The 20,149-nt window shown below is 46.6% G+C and overlaps 1 pseudogene; it reads right to left on the reverse strand.

The window, feature by feature from the left end:
- Window positions 1-4,727: 4,727 nt before the first annotated feature.
- LOC144161025 (uncharacterized) lies at window positions 4,728-5,994 on the reverse strand (annotated as a pseudogene).
- Window positions 5,995-20,149: the final 14,155 nt, after the last annotated feature.

Genomic DNA, 20,149 nt, shown 5'->3' on the forward strand with positions numbered 1-20,149 from the left:
GGTTCCAGTCCTCCGATGTCCTGGGCATAAATGACTGCGAACGTGTCTTAGTGTGACAATGCATTACTCCTACTTTATGTGGACGATCAATGCGTGAAGAGACATAGAATGGTGATGGAATGAAAGATGTGCGGAGAATCGGACCATGGTAAAAAATCTTGTGGAAGAAACAAAAACGGAAGGAAGTACTGGCGAAGAGTTGCTAGTTCTGGTAAACAAAGTGAATGTTTCATGGAAATGACACTCGATGTACGACTACAATTATGATAGATGAAACGGGCGGCATTATTTTGAACGTGTTCAAGAGAGTTAGAGTTTCACAGCCGGAGTCCCAAATTGGGGAAGGATATTCAAGTTTTGGGCCGACAAATGTTTGATACAGCAGTGTTTTAGGGCTACAGGAGCAGTAGAAATGTTGCGGCGGAGGTAGCCTAGCGTTCGATTGGCATTGTTATTATGTTATGAATGTGAACAGACCAAGTGAGCTCTGAGAAGATGTGTACTCCTAAATAAAGGTAAGATGTTACAAACTCGAGAATGGAACGGTTAAAAATATATGGAGGTAGAGCAGAAGGTTTAGGTCTTGAAACCCGTAAAAGTTTGCATTGTTAGGGTTGATTTCCATCTTCTGTGTGTTGCACCAGGACATGATTGTGTTAATATCGGTTTGCAAATGTTCAATATTGTTGTCATCAATAATTTCGCGAAAAATTACGCAATCATCCGCGAACAAGTGGATGTTGTACCAAACGCAGCCAGGTAGATCATTAACGTAAATTAAAAATAGAAGAGACCTAGAACAGAGCCTTGTGGGATTCCAGAATAAACGGGACTGGTTAAAGATTCGTGATTATTGGTGACTGCATACTGTAACCTATTAAGGAGGAACAATTCAAGTCATGAAAGACGATTAGCATCAAGGTTTAGTTTACTCAGTTTTAAAAGAAGTAGATTGTGACAGACTTTATCGAACGCTTTGGCAGAATCAAGGAATACACAGTCTGCGCATAAGCGGCAGTCCAAAATCAAGTCAAGCTTAGGAGAGAATGATAACAGTTGGGTGTCCCACGAGAACGTCGTGCGGAAGCCGTGTTGAGCCACGGACAAGCCCTCTCTCCGAGCGCTAGCGTTCATGAGTCAGACGCTGGCGCCTTGCACGGCCGCTCGGGCTGGTTCTGGCCACAGCGTGTGTTCAAAACCATGAGGGCCGCGAGTGGTTTTGTTCTCTTGGTTGTGATATCATGGCGCAGCCTCGCACCGTGTGGCTTCAAAGCCCAGACTCCACGTCGACAGATACAAACACACACACACACACACACACACACACACACACACAAACACAAACACACACAAACACACACACACACACACACACACACACACAAACACAAACACAAACACACACAAACACACACACACACACAAACACAAACACAAACACACACAAACACACACACGCACACGAACACACCAAGACGCACACGCACGCAAACACAAGCACGCAACCACACACGTAGACAAGAAGTCACGCGCGCACGCAACCACGCACACGCACACGCACACCCACATGGACACGCACGCAGGCACACGCGGAAACACGCGCGCGCGCAGGCACACGCAAAAGAACACACACATACCGACACGCACACGCAAACACGCACACGCACACACGCTCACGCACAAGCATACACGCGCACACGCAAACGCATCAACGCGCGCACAGGACACGCACGCCCAACCGCTCACGCATGCACACCCAAACACCCGCAGGCATGCACACACACGCACACACTTGCACACAGTACACAAGCACACAAACACAATCGCACTCACACACGCGCGCTTACACTTGCACACACGCGCACACACACGCGCGCGTGCACGCAAACGCACGCACACAGCCACGCGCACTATCACCCGCACACATACTCGCTCGCACACACACGCCTACACGCACACGCACATGCGCACGCACGCACGTGCACACGGGCACGCACGCACGCACGCACGCACGCAAACGCTCACGTGCACACGCAGGCGCGCACACACGCAACCACTCCCGCACACGTGCACACAAGAGCTCACGCAAATATGCACACACGCACACCGGCACACGCACAAGCACACGTAAATGCACACGCACGCACGCGCACCCGCACAAACGCGCACGGACGAACAAGAAAAAACAGACACATACCCACACGCACACGCACACAGGCACGCACGCACAAACACACTAGCACACACGTGCACAAAAACGCGGGTATCCCACGCACACGGGAGCACGAACGCACGCACGAACAGGCACACCCAACCGCACACGCGACATACACATGCGAGGGGCTAATAAAGAGCTCTTCGCTAGCCTTGTTCAGAACCCCCTCCCTTCCCAATAAAATGGCCGAATTCAGATCTGAGGCGGCCTCAGTGGAGATGATGCTTGAAAGAAGAACGAGTTATTGCGAACGCCCAACCAATGAACTATATTCGGAGACGATAGGTGGCAGAGCTATAACCTGCGATACAGTAGGAAACACAACGCGTGCAGTTTTTAGGGTAGGCTGCAGTTACATTTCCATATTGCGCCGGTCTTCTGCCTGAATAGTGTTTAGTTAAGAAGTTAAACGCACTTTGCGGACTTGTACGCCGTCCGAACCACACTGCGAGCCACAAGCTATGCCTGGCGATTCAGCTCCTCGTCGATGCCGTGGAACTCTAACTCATCGTCAAGAGCCGCCGCTGTACCGCCGTCTACTGTCGCCCGTCCATTCAACTGTATTCCAAAACCAGACGCAGAGAAAAACAGACGACTGGTGACCGACCGGTTATCGTCGGCTGGGCTACGACTGCGGAGAGGTCGGCAACATCTACCGTCGCTGGCCTATAGCAGACTCCGTTTGCGAGAGTTTTCCAACGACGCAGCACAGCCACCACCTGGCGAGTGCCCAAATGAGATCGAAGAATACCTGTAGAATATCCACCGAGATACAGCTCACTTCAACCGTTTGCTCTCACCCTACCCACCGATCCCCAAGCCGCCTGCACCACGCCGACTTCACGCTTGGGAGGTCTCGCAGCGCGACATAAACCTGACATTGCCGAGCCGGCTGCTCAGACAAGGGCAATGACGACGCATAGTGCCAACCCACAACTTACGCAAGCCGAGATTAAATGCCCCGACACCTCCGCAACTCGCGAAAAGTGGCGCCCGACGTCCAGTTGTCTATGAATGGCTTTGATGTAGTCGTCCTCATGGACACAGCTGCCGACTACTCAATATGGTGCGGATCATTCGCGTTCAAGTGGAAGCAAGGTACGACCAGATGGGAGGGTCCGCATATACCCAGACCAGAAGGCTATCTTATTACGACATCTGTCACGTGCACACCATGGGTAACCACATACAGCACCACGCAACTTTCTGCATTCGTCATTTCGCCCAGCTACTCCAAAGACGTAGTTCACTGGAATGAATTTCTGACGGTGAACGGTGCAATAATTTATCTGTTTACTAAGTCGATAATTTCTTCAATCGACTTAAATACATGACCAAAGAACAAAACCATAAACACTGCAAGGATCACGTCGCACTGCCACAATGATTAGGTCACCCTGCAAACCTGTGCAAGCTTCATGATCACCGTCTACTGTGAATTTCCTGCTTCTGACATTGACGGTAAAGTTGAAAGTGGCCAAAGTTAGCAGGTCAAATGCAGTGCCACACGCTTTCAGCTTCACAAAAGCAACGTTTTGGTCAGTAATTTATTCATTGAGTAGTAGCATTTACACAACGGCGCTGCAATTGTGTTTCTCGAAGGAAGAAGCAAGTGACCTGGCCGCGGTAGGCAATTATGAACGTGCACACGAAGATGACTTTAAGATTACGCATACCTTCGTCGTGAACCATGCGCTGCTCCATGAGTAAGCCGGAGAAATTATCAGATTTTCTATGTCGCTGCTGCAAGTGTTTTTTGTTAAACTAATACTTACGTCGGAAACCTTTGGCTAAATACCAAATTATAACCGAACATGGAGCCCGAACTTTGCGGCAATCACCGTACCGCGTTTCGTCAGTCCAGAGGGAATCCGTCCGAACGAGCGCCGAAAGCATGCTCAGCGACACAATTACACATACACAAAAAAGCCACAGTGCTCCGCCTCTGGCACTAGTTAAGAACAAACTGCATAATAAAGTTCGGCATCGGGGCCAAGCGATTCAACAACATCCGCGAAACAAAACGTGTACTTTTGCAAAGCCAGTCCTACATGGTGCGAGTCGCTGCAAAGGCCCTGTTCATGTGACAAAAAATGTTTATTTTGCTTTTAAAATTACAAAAATAGGTCGTTCTTTTGCACAAATGGCGGCGCAGCTGCGAATGCACGGCGATTTGTTAGCATGCAAAATCAACTACGCAATTCTCAGTCGGTTCTCTTCAAACAGAAATCTATGAATGGGCATGGGTAAACTCTGTTTGCCATGCACGTTTTTGTATTCATGATTTAAAACATGTATGAGCACTGTCCTTATCCCTATGATCTAGTTTATTATCGGTTTCAATGAAGTAAGGCCCGGACAAAATGTTCCGCTCGCTGGCGCTAAAAATCAAAACAGACCAGTGAACGAGCAGACGGCATGGGTCGAGCAACGTTTTATTGCCGATAACGAAGGGTTTATATAGGCTGGGCGAGTGACGTCACGCTCACGTAGGAGCGACAGCTTGCGCTCGTTATCGCGGCAGTGTCAACTCGATTACATCTTCCCTTCCTCGGTGAAACCAAGATCGCTCTGGTAGGGGATACCGACGAGGCTCACGATGTTCCCGAGAGTTCTTCGTGGTAGTGGCGGCCCTGGAACGGGACCGGAGTCTGGCAAGCCTGAGGAAGGTGTTGTGGTAGTGTCGGGGCACGGTAGTTCTGGAACCTCCCGGAGATGCCGTCTTCTGTTTTGACCAGCACAGAGCGGGGAGCTCTCGCTGACCCCAGCACAACGACCAGGGAATACGTCCGTGTGTGCGTGTCGTCCGTGTGTGCGTGACTTCAAAATAGCATCACGTGGAGTATTGCGCAACTCATGCAGATCTAAATAGAAGTCGGGGCTATTATAGGAACACTTCTTTACCAGCGTCGTCGCTTCTTGAACTGCCTTTTCGGCCATGCCATTGGCACGAGGGTGATAAGGGCTTGACGTCACGTGGGTGACTCCTAGTTCATGCAGGAATTCACGGAACTCATGGCAACGAAAAGGTGGCCCATTGTCACTACAGAGCTTCAGTGGTAAGCCATGGACAGAGAAAACTTTCGCGCACCACTCCTTCAAGTGCCGGGGTGTTGTGTATTTAAACTCCTGTATTTCAAAATAAAAGGAGTAGAAGTTCACAATTATGTCAAACTCTTTACCACCGTGATGGAATAAGTCCATGGCAACTATCTCCCATGGCAGAGGGGGGACATCATGAGGCAGTAGAGGCATCTTCGTGTTTTTCTTTTGGTGGGCCTGGCAAACGTTCATGATGCTGCAACCAGGTCAATGTCGCTCGATATTGATGGCCAAAACATGACACTCCTAGCCCTAATTTTAGTCTTTTCCGCCCCTGAGTGGGCCAAATAAAGAAGACGAAGGATTTCTGCTCTCTTAGCGCTTGGTACAGTTACCTTGTTGGTGCGAAAGACGAGGCCATCTTGTGCATGCATCTCTCTTCGATACGACCAATATGGTCTGGCGCTTGCTGGCACGTCCTCTTTGTTTTCCGGCCAGTCAGTCTCGGCGTAGGATCGGACGGTCGACAGACCAGGATCGTTGGCGGTTGCTGCACGGAGCTCCTCGAGGCGACGCTCGGAAGCTGGAACGAGGGCAATGACGTTAACATTGAAACGCTCGGTTTCTTCCGTCAATAAGGCCTTGCTTGGGAAACGAGAGAGCGCATCAGCCAAAAACAGCCCTTTTTCTGGCTTTTACAGTAGATTGATGGCGTATCGCTGCAATGTCAGTCGCATTCGTTGCAGTCGTAGTGGACGCTGGTGAAGTGGATTACTGAAAATTGGCACCAACGGACGATGGTCGGTTTCCACTGTAACCTCAGACTGGCCGGAAATATATTCGCGAAATTTTTCGCAGCCATGCACAATCACTAGCGCTTTCTTTTCAATCTGCGCGTACCGCGTCTGCGCATCGCTGAGCGATCTAGACGAGGAAGCGATAGGGTGGCCGTCTTGTATCAGAACGGCGCCAAGGCCCATGTGGCTGGCGTCAACAGAGAGGGTGACTGGCTTTTTGGGATCAAAGTAAGCAAGCACTGGCGCTGTTACTAAGGCTTGACGCAGCTCATTGAAGCTGCTTTGCTCTTTTTCCGCCCAGACCCAGGAAATATCTTTGCGCAGCAGAGTTCTAAGTGGGGTGGTGAGCACAGATATTCGAAGAATGAAGCGCTGCACGTAATTCATTGTTCCGAGGAAGACTTTCAATTCCTTACTGTTACTCGGCGCTGGCATGTCCAAAATGGCTTAGACACGATCGGGGTCAAGGCTCAGTCCCCGCGTGGTGAAAACGTGTTTCAAGTACTGAACTTGCTCCTGCAAAAAGACACATTTCTGCGAGTTCAGACGAAGGTTGTGCTCACGGCAGTGTGCAAGCACACCGGTCATGTTGTTGCCATGCTCTTCCTTCGTTGTGCCCCAGACTAATATGCCGTCCATTACAACCGCTACTCCAGACAGACCTTCCAAGAGGCGGGGCATGGCTGCTTGAAATATTTCCGGGGCACAAGCAATTCCAAAAGGCATGCGGAGAAACCGATAGCGCCCGTAAGGCGTGCTCATTGTGCACAATTTAGAGCTGCTGTCAGAAAGTTTTATTTGCAAGAACCCGGATGCTGCGTCCAAGGTAGAAAAATATTTGGCTCCAGATAGTCGTTGCGCGACCTCTTCTAGAACAGGCATGGGGTAGTGTTCACGCAGCATAACCTTGTTAAGCTCTGTTGGGTCGAGACAAATTCGTACTTTATCACCTTTAACTACGGCGACCATATAGCTGGACCATTCAGTTGGTTCGGTTAACTTTGTTATGACGTTTTGCTCCTCCATGCATTGAAGTTCAGCCTTTACTTTCACTTCAATGGCGAACGGAACCCTTATGGCTGGCACAACGACACCGACGGCGCCCGTCTTGAGCTTCATTTCGTACTCAAAATTTTTTAACTGTCCCAATCCTGCGAAAACATCGGCGAAGGGCTGCGCCGCTGGGTACAGTTGTTGTGTCTCGACGCTATCGATGCGATAAATTAAGCCAAGGCTTTCTGCTGCGGCTCCGCTGAGTGTCACCGGCACGTTTTGCCAATGACGAAGAAGGTTTTAGCGTGCGGTTTATCGTTCACGGATAGCGACAGCTTCACTTTAAACTGCGCAGTCGTTTGGTGGCCGAAAAGCTCGTTAACGTAGCTCGGCCGGCCTGATGCGTCTTTCTCGGAAGCGACAAAACATCTTGCTTTGAAATCACACAATAGTTTGCCCCTGTATCAAGTTTGCAGACCATCGGACGGCTTTCAATGCTAACTGTCGCAATACACTCGTCGCTAGCGAGTGGGCTCACGGTAAAAGCGTCCAGAATAAAATCTGACCTTTCGTCAACATGCAGCTCTCTTTTTTCCCTGCCCCTTGAATTTTCGCTGCGCAAAAAGGATGACTGGGCGCACGCTTGGGCGAAATGATTCAATCCTCCGCATTTCTTGCGTGCTTTTCCTATCGCTGGGCAGCGGCCACCACGATGAATTTTGTAACCGCATTTGCTACATGGCTTTGATACTCTGTCCAACGCATTTACGGCTGCAGTTTCATCGCCTTCAATGGTGCCACGTATCTTCCGAAACTGCTCCTCGACTTGCTCTTGGATGCGACACATTTCGACTACTCTTTGGTAAGATGGGTTTTCCGAAAATACCTTCTTTTGCATGCCCTTGCCCCTAATGCCGAGTATGATGCGGCTACGAAGCATGCGCTCTTCTAAGTGTCCAAAGTCGCAGTGTTTGGCTAGCGTTCGAAATTCGACAAGCCAGTCATTGAAACTTTCGTCCTCTCTTTCGTCTCGGGTGCCGAAGCAAAACTCATGGTAAGTGAGGTTCTTCGCGGGATTGTAGAAGTCTTCAAATTTTTGAATTAGAGGTTTACATCGCTTGTGTCCTCTCCTGGCTCAAACTTATACGAAGCGTACGCTTTTCTATCCTCTTCTCCAATGGTCACTAAAAGCGTTGCCGCCTACACTTCTTTCGGTTGCTTGTTCAGCTGAGTAGCCATAGAAAACAGTTGAAACTCACTTTTCCAGGTCTTCCACCCAAGCCAAGCGTCTCGCGTTGTGTCGAGGGGCTTCGGAGGCGGCAGGAGCGTTGTCGGCAAAGCAGGCGGTGTCGGCAACGCAAGCGGTGTCGTCATGCCGGCTGTTTTCCGCTTCCACCATGCGAACGAGCAGACGGCATGGGTCGAACAACGTTTTATTGCCGATAACGAAAGGTTTATATAGGCTGGGCGAGTGACGTCACGCTCACGTATGAGCCACAGCTTGCGCTCGTTATCACGGCAGTGTCAACTCGGTTACAAGACCGATGTACTAACCGGGCCTCCGACTAAAGGAAAAGGCCCGCTTTAGGTGCCAGATATGTTTTTTTTTCTCACGCAGCATAAAAACTTGTAATTCATCCGCAGAAGCAATGATTGTAGTTTAATTAGAAAGGCAGCGCTTAATAAACTATTCCCTATAAGAAACCTTATTTTATCTTCCCTTCTAGTCTTGCACAGATGTGGTGGTTGCAAGAAGTGAAGGCGTCCCAATTGGTACTTTGAAATCACTCAGACATCACTAGTAAGAACGGTTTAGGTTATTATTACCTTATAAAAATAAAAGAGTATATAAAGTTTTGTGCCACGGTCAGCAATGCAGTTTATACGTTTCTGAAGGAATAGCTGTTTGTGACTGATTTGTAATACTTTTGATTGACTTTATATTTACTTTGCTCATGCAAATATGCTTTACCCAAACTACTTTTTTGAAAGATCTCACTCCGTTGAAGTTCTATTACGTCATATGCCCAATTAACTGAATGAGTAAGGTGTCACGCAAACACACAAATCCATGGTTTGGTGCGCTGCAGTTGCAACTGCCAATATGGGTGGCCGGAACAAAAAATTACCATCCACCGTACAAAACTTGGACCACCTGCGAATTCCGACTGCTGCATTACCCAGTTCGAGTGATTTAATTTTTACCTACGGAAACGTGAGGAAGCCTCAACATCGCGTTCGCATACGACTGCCTGCATGCACAAGACGCAGCGTTCGTCACCTCCTGTCACGCTTGTTGCGGCCCTGAAGTCATCGAACCTGCACTGTGCGTTGAAACTCAGAGTTTGCATAGGTCTACGGCAGTCGACTGTAGCGGCGATACGCTCTCTACAGGCCTTGTCTTTTCTCCGTGCCCGCGCTTCGAGCAAACGTCTTTGAACATATTGACTGTGGGCGCGTTCGTTAATCGTTTAGGGTTTGCGTTCCAAGGACTGTGCGTTTTTGTGCACCGTTTTGTGGGCTTTCGTTATTATTCATTTTCGCTATGTTCAATCCTTAATGAAGTAACTAGCCAACTCATTGCAAGGCTGGATTATCAGTAATATTAAGGTATTCCGCTTTTCCTACTTTTCGAGCAAGACGTTACAAATAGAATACCCGAAAAAAAATGATAGTGAATTGCCCTGTGAGAGTACAGATAAGACTCAAATAAACACTTCAGCTTTTGAAAAAAGTAACACTTTTATAATTTTTCAAAACAACCAAATAATAAAGAAAAGGGATGCGAAACGTGTGACACAGATTTCATTCAGAAAAGATGAAAATATTTTCTCATTTGTTTAGGGGTTGAACTATCGCCCCGAAGTCCTATCTCACTACTTCAATCGCCGATGCAACATCACGATTAGTAAACACGCAACGAACAATTCATAGCACTACCAGCGCCTTCTCAAATACCTCAGGCCTGCGGACAGTCCTCCTCTCGGAGCCTGTGACGACACATTAGCCCTAAGACTCCCGCCACGTGCCTGTGCCTCCGCAGTCCGATGTGGCTCGTGTGCAATGCCTGACGATTCGTTTACGAGATGTTCTTTTGTTTTTGTTGTTGTTCTAATGTTGTGCTGTTTTTATCTTCCCTAGAAGAGGCGTTTTTTGCCGAATATTTGACCTGCTGAGCGCCGTTGTGATATGTATTGTGGTTAACCTTATGTTTTTCTGCAAACTATGGTAATGGGACAATACTGGCGCCGAACTGTCGCTGTAATTACGACACTGGAGCAAACCTTTCTCTGTTTCGATTCCACAGGACACCCGCATAATGATATGAGACAGCGCTATTCTTCGAAATGACGGCGATATTCCTTCTCTCCGCGACACGAAGAGGTGCATACATTTTTACTACTTCTTGTTGTATAATTGAAACAACAAAGCGTCCAACGTGGTCGGTTAACGCTACTGATATCTCCACGTGCGTTTATTTCTGTTTTGAACCGTTCAATTTGGTTGTGACATTTTGTTGATACGCGCCGTCGCTATACGTTTGCTCACATGTTCTAAGTGATGATTTTCCGGAGGCCCCGCACGCCGTTTAAGTACGCACAAACGTCGAAATTGCTGTTTGATTTCATCAAGTTTGTTTTCATCATTGCTGTTTGTTTTCACCACGTGCTTCATCAAAAAATGTCAATGATGCAAGTTGGAAACACATTCGGGAAAGGGCTAACACTAGTTCTCACCTAGTGCTTTGTCGTTCATTTTTTTAAGTGGAACTTCTGAAGCTCAGTTGCCAAGTAGCCTCGTGGTCCTGTCTGCATGCGTTCTTTCTTGAATTCCGGTTTTCATTGCGCCACCTATGTGGCGATATATTTTTCAAGGGGGCCAAATGCGTAGTTACCAACATGTAGGATGAAAAAACCTTGCGTGGAGTTACAAGCAGCAATAGTGTTGTTTACTTTGTGTACACTCTAATAGAAACTTCTCCAGACTAGCATTTAGAAGGCATTATCTCAGAGAGCATGTGTTTGCTATTTTATGTATTTGCTTCCAATCCTATGCATATGCTTTGAGAGCTGTCTTGAAATTACCGATATTGCTACGGTGCACCACGCACGTTTTTTACAGCTCTGATTTTTTATTTAAAATACAGAGGGGTTCAGAACATGATTTTTAATTGTTTATTTCCTTGTACTGCACCGGCGACTTCTCTACTATTTTACAATTACATGTTCATCACTCTAGCCCCTTCTGTTTTTTTTTATTATCCTAACCTGTTTAGTAGTCTCTTTCAGTCACATGTGAATGTCTTTATACCACTGATATGTCCATAATATTTATCTCGGCAAAGCGGGGTATTTAAAAATAGGAAAACCTGTTTTATATATATATTTTTCTTCTGGTTTGCATGTTTGACCATGATAAGTTAAGGACGACCACTACATACTTGAATCCATGACCCGCAGGGAAAGTCACACCGTGGACACCACTCGTTTTACTGCAGATACAGTGCGAACAATCCCAATTCCCCTGCTTACATGAGCGAATCAACACCAGTGCGCGAGGAGCCCGAGGAAACAAGAAAACGCCGCTAAGCATGGCATATGGATGAAGGTATTCGACAAGAGTTTTTTTTTGCGCGCAGAGGAGCGGCAAAAGAACGAGCAACATCACGAGGACGTGTGCCTCGTTCCACGAATCAACTACGCAGTCCACCACCTCCGTACACGAAGAAATTCTATTCGACGAATCATACCACAGGCTACTGGCAAGTTGAAGTGGACAAGAGATCCTAGAGTAGACAGCATTCATAACCCCGGACGGCTTGCACTAGTTCATGGTGATGCCATGAGGGCAGTGCATGGTCCCTGCAACGTTTCCAATGATCTTCGACACTGTGATAGCTGGCCTGAAATGGTACACTTGTTTCCTATCACTTGAAAACGTTTTCGTGCTCGCCCTAGCATTCTATGAACATCTTGAAAAGTACGAGTTTGTACTCGACCCCTTTCCTTTGTCGGGGTTAACGCTGAAAAGTGCCTGTTTGTGTACGAGCAACTAAATATCTGGGCAACGTCATCAAGTCCGCTCGAGTCCTGCCAGACCAGACGATATCCTATGCCATAGCCATTTCCCAATTCTGAGAGACAAGAACGGCGTGCGACAATAGTTCGGAATATGAGCGTAGTACTGGCGCCTCGTCCCAAACATCGCATGCACAGCAGAGCCTCTCACGCGATTGACAAAAGATTTCACACTTTTCAGCTGGGAAAATACCCAAGAAGTGGCATATTGCGAGCTGCAACAACGCCTGCAGCGCCCATCTGTGCCCACTCATTCCGAAAAATATACCGAACAAAAAATGCACGTATACGGCATTTTTATAGGCTAGGGTTACGTACTCGAAAAAAGCAAAACCGTTGGGTGAAAGTAATGGCCTATGCCAGCCTTTCCTGTCGAAAGAAGAGAAAAACTACTAAGCCTCTCAGAAAGAGTGTCCCGCTATTATATCATCATTTTCAAAATTTGGCTAAAGGTTGGGACAAACCACCATGCACTGTGTTGATTCGGCAATTTGAAGGACCTCTCACATCGTCTCCGTAGGGGGCGCTTGCCCCTCTAAGAATTTGACCTTACAATATTCTATAAATCCGGCAAGCAACATTCCGACGCCCGCTACCTATCTCGCGCCCCCGTCTACCCATCACCACAACACTGATGAGCATAAGTTCGGGTTGAAGCATTATTTCGGGTTCAGCATGCTCTTTCTTTTCTGTCTGGGAAACAAGCTGAGCCACGAATAAACTCACTTTCGCCATCACAATGGCCCTAGGATGACAAAGGGGCGGCGTACGGAAGTAGCAAGCAATATACAGCGACGTCATATGGCAGTTCGAGAAATTGTCACTCGACCTATATCGCCGCTTGAAGCCCGTCTGTTTAATCAAATGAAGCAAACATACCCACTCTTTCTTGTCTGGGGACGAAATGTGCCGAGAAACGCACGTGCGCTATTGAACGCGACTGTGATAACCCCGGGTGTGCTTGCGAAAGTAACGCCTAAATATATAACGGGGGATTATGGCAGTTCGACAAAGTTTCACCCCCCATTCTTCGTGGTGCCCAAACACGTCTGTTTAGAAAAATGAAGGAAGCTCACATTAACGCATACGATTTGAAGGTAATGAAGCTCTACACCATCTGCACGATGATAACAATTTGAGTCCACACTTGGAGCTGATTTGCTTCTTCTTATCCGTCACTCCTTTACTGCACTATTGTTGATATAAGTATGAACGTTCTCCGTTTTGTTTTTCGAAGTGATCACAATTGGTCTTCACCTAGAGTGGCTTACGCAATGACGTGTTACCCGTTCGGAGAAACTGTGGCTGCGATTACGGGGAGTTCTAGATTTCGTTGGGCAATTTTTGCCAATCTTCTTAAATGGGAAGGCTTCGTTTGCACGCGTACGCCTGGAATGCCGGGTGGTCGCCCGAGGCAGGCTCACGTGAGAACTCGGCCATTTCTAGGTTTTAACTGCAGGGCGGACGTCACAATGTTAACCAATTTCTGTATTGTGTACGCTTGACTTGACAAACGTGCGCAGCGGACGCTGAACGGTCATTGCGAGGCACGCACAAACGAACGCTAGGCTTTTATTAGGGTTTAACAGCACGCTAAGACGACGAAACGCAAGGAAACAAATACAGTAAATGCGCTGAACTACAACTGATTTTTCTTCCGCCACGAAAGACACATAAATCAAGACATCCATATAGAAGGCTCAAGCAAACCTGATGTAGACATTTATTCGTGCCCTGCCTTCAGCGCTCATTCCATCAGATACTGTTTTGTCTTTTCTGAGAGCGCAACAGATGCCATGCTAATGCTGTTTTCATCAAGGCGGTCGATTTCGAGCGCCTGGATAACTTCCCGCTTATGCTTATTCTTTTCTCTAGAAACCACTAAACACTCTTCGAACAGGGAAACACAGGGACAATCTTGCAGTGTGAATATAGCTGGCTCGAAAAAAATCATCCTGACTACGAGGTTCTTATGCTCCTAAAGCCTATCGTCGAGGTATCTACCCGTCTGGGCGATATAGTTTTTTCACAATACAAGGAGAGAATAAAGAACATCTTCATCCCATTGTACACATTTTTCCCTGTGTTTGTTTGAGGGGCCTGATTTTTCTCAGCCCAAGCCATTTACTATCGGACACACCTTCGAAAGTGTGTTAGGGGCACAGAAAATCACTTCAACCCTTGCACGCATACCACTCTTCTTTAGGTTGGGCCCAACCCTGTGCATATAAAGAACCACAACAAACTCCTGCGCTTTCTTTTCTTTACTTCCTTCGCAGTATCTTTGAGCAGTCTTAGTGTACCACGTTTAAACACTTACAATTATTCACGACCCACTGATGTCAGCAAATTTTGCGGGTACCCAGCAGACAACAGGAAGTTAATTTGGTGGCATGAAGCATTTTGTCGGCTGTATATCCACACGACTTCAAAAAAGCAATATTAGACACGAGTTTTGCGTCTCGTGCGGTTCACATAGACCGCTTTGCAGGTTTGGGCTTAGTGTGGAAAGTTACGCACACTTTTATAGTGGCTTGCATACCATTATTGTAAGACAGACATACCTTCAGCAATGACACAACAAAGTGCGTTGAATGTGGGACTACGAGAAATGTATGCTTGTAGTCCGGTCTCCGTGGGTGCAATGCTCTCTCTCTGAAGAGACCGTTTTGCGCAGTTACCAATTTGTTAGCAGATACGGCATATGCAGCCAGCCATAGATACATCTCTCCAGATTATTAAATCCAACACACGTGTTATTGAGTAAAATTAAGCATCATCTCAAGAAACTCGAGAGAGCCGTACAGTGGAACCTCATGCGTCAATACTAAATGAATCAGAAGTCGTTAGAAATAGCCAAAGCATGTGAAACTGGTTCGTCAAAGTTAAGAGTTTCCAGATTAAAACAAGAAGGTAGTCGTCTACGTACCTCAAAACGTGTTTTACACTCGACCCAGATAAATCTCCACTTAAAACAAGATCGTGATAGTCTAAAAGAAGTAACTTGAATTAGGTTTGATGCATGACCCGATGCAAATCACCTTTCTTAATAAACGTTCCCGCTTGCCATGAAATAAATGTTATTGTAACGTATAGGTTTAAAAGCTGTAAATACTGTAGCGTCCGTAATACCAGCAGAGTTCTGAAATCCTACAACTACATTGTCAATTGCATTTTGAACCACGTTTAAAAGCTCTGTTATAAAAGTGAATAAAAAGGTTCTGAATATCAATTCAAAACGATTAGAGACCTTCGCCGTTGGCTTTCAAAAAGTTTGTGAGAGTGTTTGATCACAAAGAGCTCATCAATTATTAAATGCTCGATCTTTTGCTGCAAGACCAACTAAAGGGGTTTTTGCTACGCCCCGTTCTCAGAGGGACTGCAGGAACCTCGTAGAAAAGTCTGTTGTTTGGAGCCACCTGGCTTCCCACTGCAAAGATGTGTCTGCGTTCCACTGTTCGAAGAGAACTCAGTTTTGTCCAGAGAAAAGAAAAAGCATTCGCATGAGGTTTCTGAGGCGCTCGAAATTGGCTGTCTTGACAAAAACTTCCTCAGCATGGCATATCTTCAGCTCTCAGAAAAACCCGTATCTGGACAAAGGAGTGTAGAAGGCACGGCGCGAGATACGTTTATACGTCATATTTTGTTGTTTCCTTATTGGATGGGTCGATGTTTCTATTTCTTTCTTGGAGGAATAAAACAGTTGTTGTTCAGGGCTTGCCCTGTATTCGCATTCACGATGCCGCATTCGTGATGCCCCTCCAACAAGCCCACTAAGCTATCTTTGTGAGCAAGGCATTTTTTTGGTTTTCAAACAGCGGTGCTGTCGCCACGAGGCCCATTCTCGCGTTTGCCCCTCGACAATTTGTTGATGTTAGTAACTGCGCGCACAAAAAATTACGATTTGCTATAGATCTTTGCTGTTAAGAAGCAAGGCGAAATGAAAAAAAACTGGAGTCAACGTGAATGCCTTTTGTAGTGGGGGGAAGAAGCTGGGCTCGTGATGTGGTAAAAAACTTACGTGCATCATATTCACGCCTTTAGGATGACTGCTGGGCAGCTTGCAGAAGTATCACTGGGTACAGCAGTGGCGACACCGGGTAGCAGCAGTGGCGGGCAGCTGTCACCCCGGCTCCAGCAAGAACATTTGTTTTTTTTTTAATGTAAACCTGTGCGACGAAGAATATAATGACTCACCCGGAGCACATGAAGAAACCAGGACCCCTGAAGAAGACCTAGTTTTGCCAAGGAGCCCCAGGAGTACATCAACCCAGCGACATAACAAGTAAGGAGGCCACCAAGCCTTACGACCTAATTTGAAGCGATTACGGTACCAAACTGGCTTCCATCGAAAACTGTGCTTTCGAACTGCGCATCGGAACTTAAGATGAACTGAAAGACGCAAAAAACCGCATCGAAATCAACCAGGAATTTCACCAAAACGGGTAAAACGTACCGATAGCTTTTTCTTTCTTGATTTTTTTTTGCCCCTGGGCGCAGTCATCTTGAAGACCAGAGTTGCCAGGAAAGGTTTGCGCTTTCGCTAGGTCTGGTGGAGCGTCTGCTTTTACGTTTCCTATGTGCTACCGCATTCCTGGTGTCGGCGACGAAAAAGTTTCCTGGCACAGAAGCGGAGTTGTCTGTTTCTGAGCCGGTCAACGCAACGAGGGGGCTGCAAGTGCAGAGTGTGTGTGTGTCTAACATCTCGACACTCCCGTGTTACAACAGGCCTGTGCACCGCGTCCAGGAATTCAGGTCCACTGCTGGCTTGACTACGTATTGTCGGGGAACACAGTCATCGTGTCGAAGGAATCAATGCCGGGAGATTGGTTCAATGCTCGGAAGCTGCCACAAGCACTGGTGACCGGACTCGATCGTCGCACGTGCCGGCACGGTCAACGAGCTCATCGGGCTGCGACCAGGGCAGCACGATCGGAAGCTGGCAACGTGCAACTGTGGCGCCTCCGCATCGCTGGGGCCTAGTGGAACAGCCTGCAGCGCCCACCATTTCACTTGGCCGTCGCAACGGAATTTCGCGGACATCGTCTAAATGTTCTCCGCCACATCGTTGGCGCTACGCAATTCGGCAGTGGTGCACAAACCGGCCACATCGTAAACCCTTGACTCTGCTTTTGCAGGTGAGAAAAAGTATTAGTGATTTAATTTGGCTGTTGTGCACTGCTGATGAATAAAGCGTAAATTGTTTTTCTCCTGATGGGAAAAAATAGTGGCAACGGTGCTTGCAAGGATGCTAACAAGGATACTGGCAGGGATGGTGAAAAGGGGATGACAGATACTAAAGAATTGCGTGACCTGCTAAAGATGTTTGAGGATTTTAAGAAGGATTTTCGTGCTGAGATGCGTGAACTTAAAGACGGTATATCTTTCTGCACTGATATTTGCAATGACGTCAAGGACACTGCTACAGATGTAAAGAACCTAAGGCTAGAAATGCAAGAGCCGCTCAGGCAGAACATAGAGCTGAGAGAGGAGAACAAAAGGCTATCCGAAAGATGTGATGAACTGGAGCAATATCAGCCCCTGAACAATCTCGAGGTAAAGGGTGCGCCCGCAGAAAGCGACCCCGTGACCGTCCTGCAGAAAATAGGAGCGGCACTGGGCGAGAGCATAGACGCTACTGACATCGATATATGTCACTTGGTTAGCACCCCAAAGCGGGACATGAAAAACATAGTTGTGCGTTTTGTTCGACGTAGCAAGCGCAATGACGTGCTGGCAAAGTGCAGACAAAAGAGAGTGGACTGCTTTATCCTTGGATGCGCGCAAAAAACGCCGCTCTTTGTGAACGAACATCTGACCCAGAAAAACGAGGCTTTGCTCTCGGCTGCCATTAAAAAAAGTAAGAAGTAGGGTGGAAATTTGCATCGACAACTAATGGAAGGGTGCTGGTGCGAAAGGACGAAGACGCGCCTGTGATTTACATAGCTCATGAAGGGAAGCTGGCACAAAACCGCAACTAAATTGGTAGCATGAAAGTCACAATTGGTACTAGATTTCGCTCTAATGGACTTGAATGACTCTTGCAAGTATTACACTGTCTTGGAATTCAACTCTAAAATATCGTCTACAAAGAAGTCGTTCTCCATACCACATGTAAACTGTAGAAGTATAAGAGAAAAAGATGATAACATCACCATTTTGTGTCAGTCAGTATCGATAGATTTTGATGTAATAGCTTCCTCTGAAACCTGGATTAGAGATAAAGTCGATCCGCATTATTTTCCGGGCTACCGTTCGAACTTCTCTGTGGAGAAAAAAAAGAAAGGTGGAGGGCTCGCCATTTATTTTACAGATAGTCTAAACTATGAATTAGTAGAAACTTTTTCTCTTATAACTGAAGACATTGAAATCTTGACGATGCGTTTTGGAAAGACCACAATCAGTCTGGTGTACAGACCACCGCACGAACATAAAACCAAGTTTCTACAGTTTTTAGACAAAACGCTAGCATGGGTCACTTTCTGCAATGCTCCCTACATGATTATTGGCGACATAAATATCGATATGGTGACCCGTACTGCCAACTCCGGTGACCCGTACTCCGGAGACCCGTACAGCCAAAAATTTCAGACAGTTCTATCAGCTTATGGGTTTACAAATCATAAAACTGTACCTACTAGGCTCTCCAATCTAAGCGCCACTCTCCTTGATATTTGTGCAACAAATATAAAAACTGGATAGCGTTACAAGCGGAATAATTTCGTATGAGTTGAGTGACCACCTTCCGGTATTCTGTGTTCATCCGTCAGCACATAATCAAAGTAAATTCCGAACTCGGACCCGCCTTGGACGCAAAAAGAATACCGAGGTCCAGGAACACTTTAATAGATTAGAAGCGCATGACTGGAGCTGCGTTTATAACCAAACCGATCCTGATGATGCATATGATAAGTTTCTTGGGTTATTGCGTACAAGCTACACTGAAGCTTTCCCTTTACAGAGGCTCTCCCACCGGACCAACAAAAATTGCCGAAAGCGATTGATAACCACTAGCCTTTACGAGAGAATTAAATCTAAAATTAAGTTATTTCATGACTTTGTACGTTCACGAGAACCTGCAGCATTTTTGAAGTACAAAAAATACAGAAATACGCTGACGTGGGACCTGAAAAAGGCAAAGAGAGATTATTACCAAAAGACAATTGAAAGGATCTACGATAACCGACGCAAAATCTGTGAGGTAGTGAACGCTCTGACTGGCAAAAGTACAAGTAGTGGATGTATTGAAGAATTAACAGTAAACCATGAAGCTCGTGCAGGAAAGAGATTAGCCGATGCTTTCAATGCCCACTTTAAAAATGCGGGCTCGTACGAAAACACCTAGCATTAGCACAGACAACGCGTTAATACAGGGCCCCGGTGTGCCTGAGTCCATCTTTGTGCGACCAACAGACGCAGTTGAGGTTGAAAACTTAATCCGCAAGCTTAAAACCAATGTAGCATCTGGCATGATGAAATAGGGCCCGCAGAGTTAAAACTGATATCACCATTGATATGCGAAGTTTTATCCTTCATTATTAACCTCACCTTGACCACAGGCATTTTCCCCAGACATTTAAAACTGGCCAGTCACTGCTACATTCAAAGGTGGTGAACATGCCAACCTGTCTAACTATCTTCCTAAATCGGTCCTTCCCACTCTATCTAAAATATTGGAAGGCGTAATCCATGACCGACTCATTTCTTTTTTCGACAAGCACCAAATAATAGCAACCAACCAATACGGCTTCCAAAAGCATAGGTCAACTGAGCAAGCTCTGGCATATATCAAGGAAAAGATAATCGTAAATATGGAAAACAGAAAATACACACCCGGTCTTTTCTTAGATATTCAAAAGGCATTTGATTCAATACATTTTGTTTTGCTGTTAAAAAAATTATCTAGCTGTGGATTTGTGGGATCCCATTACAAATTCTGGAAAACTGCTTGCATGATCGATATCAAATTGCTGGCATCAATGACATATTATCTGCCGAAATGAAATTGAAACAATGTGTCCCAC

Source organism: Haemaphysalis longicornis, unplaced genomic scaffold, assembly GCF_048455015.1.
Source record: "Haemaphysalis longicornis isolate Haplotype H1 unplaced genomic scaffold, Haemaphysalis longicornis Haplotype H1 scaffold_11, whole genome shotgun sequence".
Taxonomy (NCBI): domain Eukaryota; kingdom Metazoa; phylum Arthropoda; class Arachnida; order Ixodida; family Ixodidae; genus Haemaphysalis; species Haemaphysalis longicornis.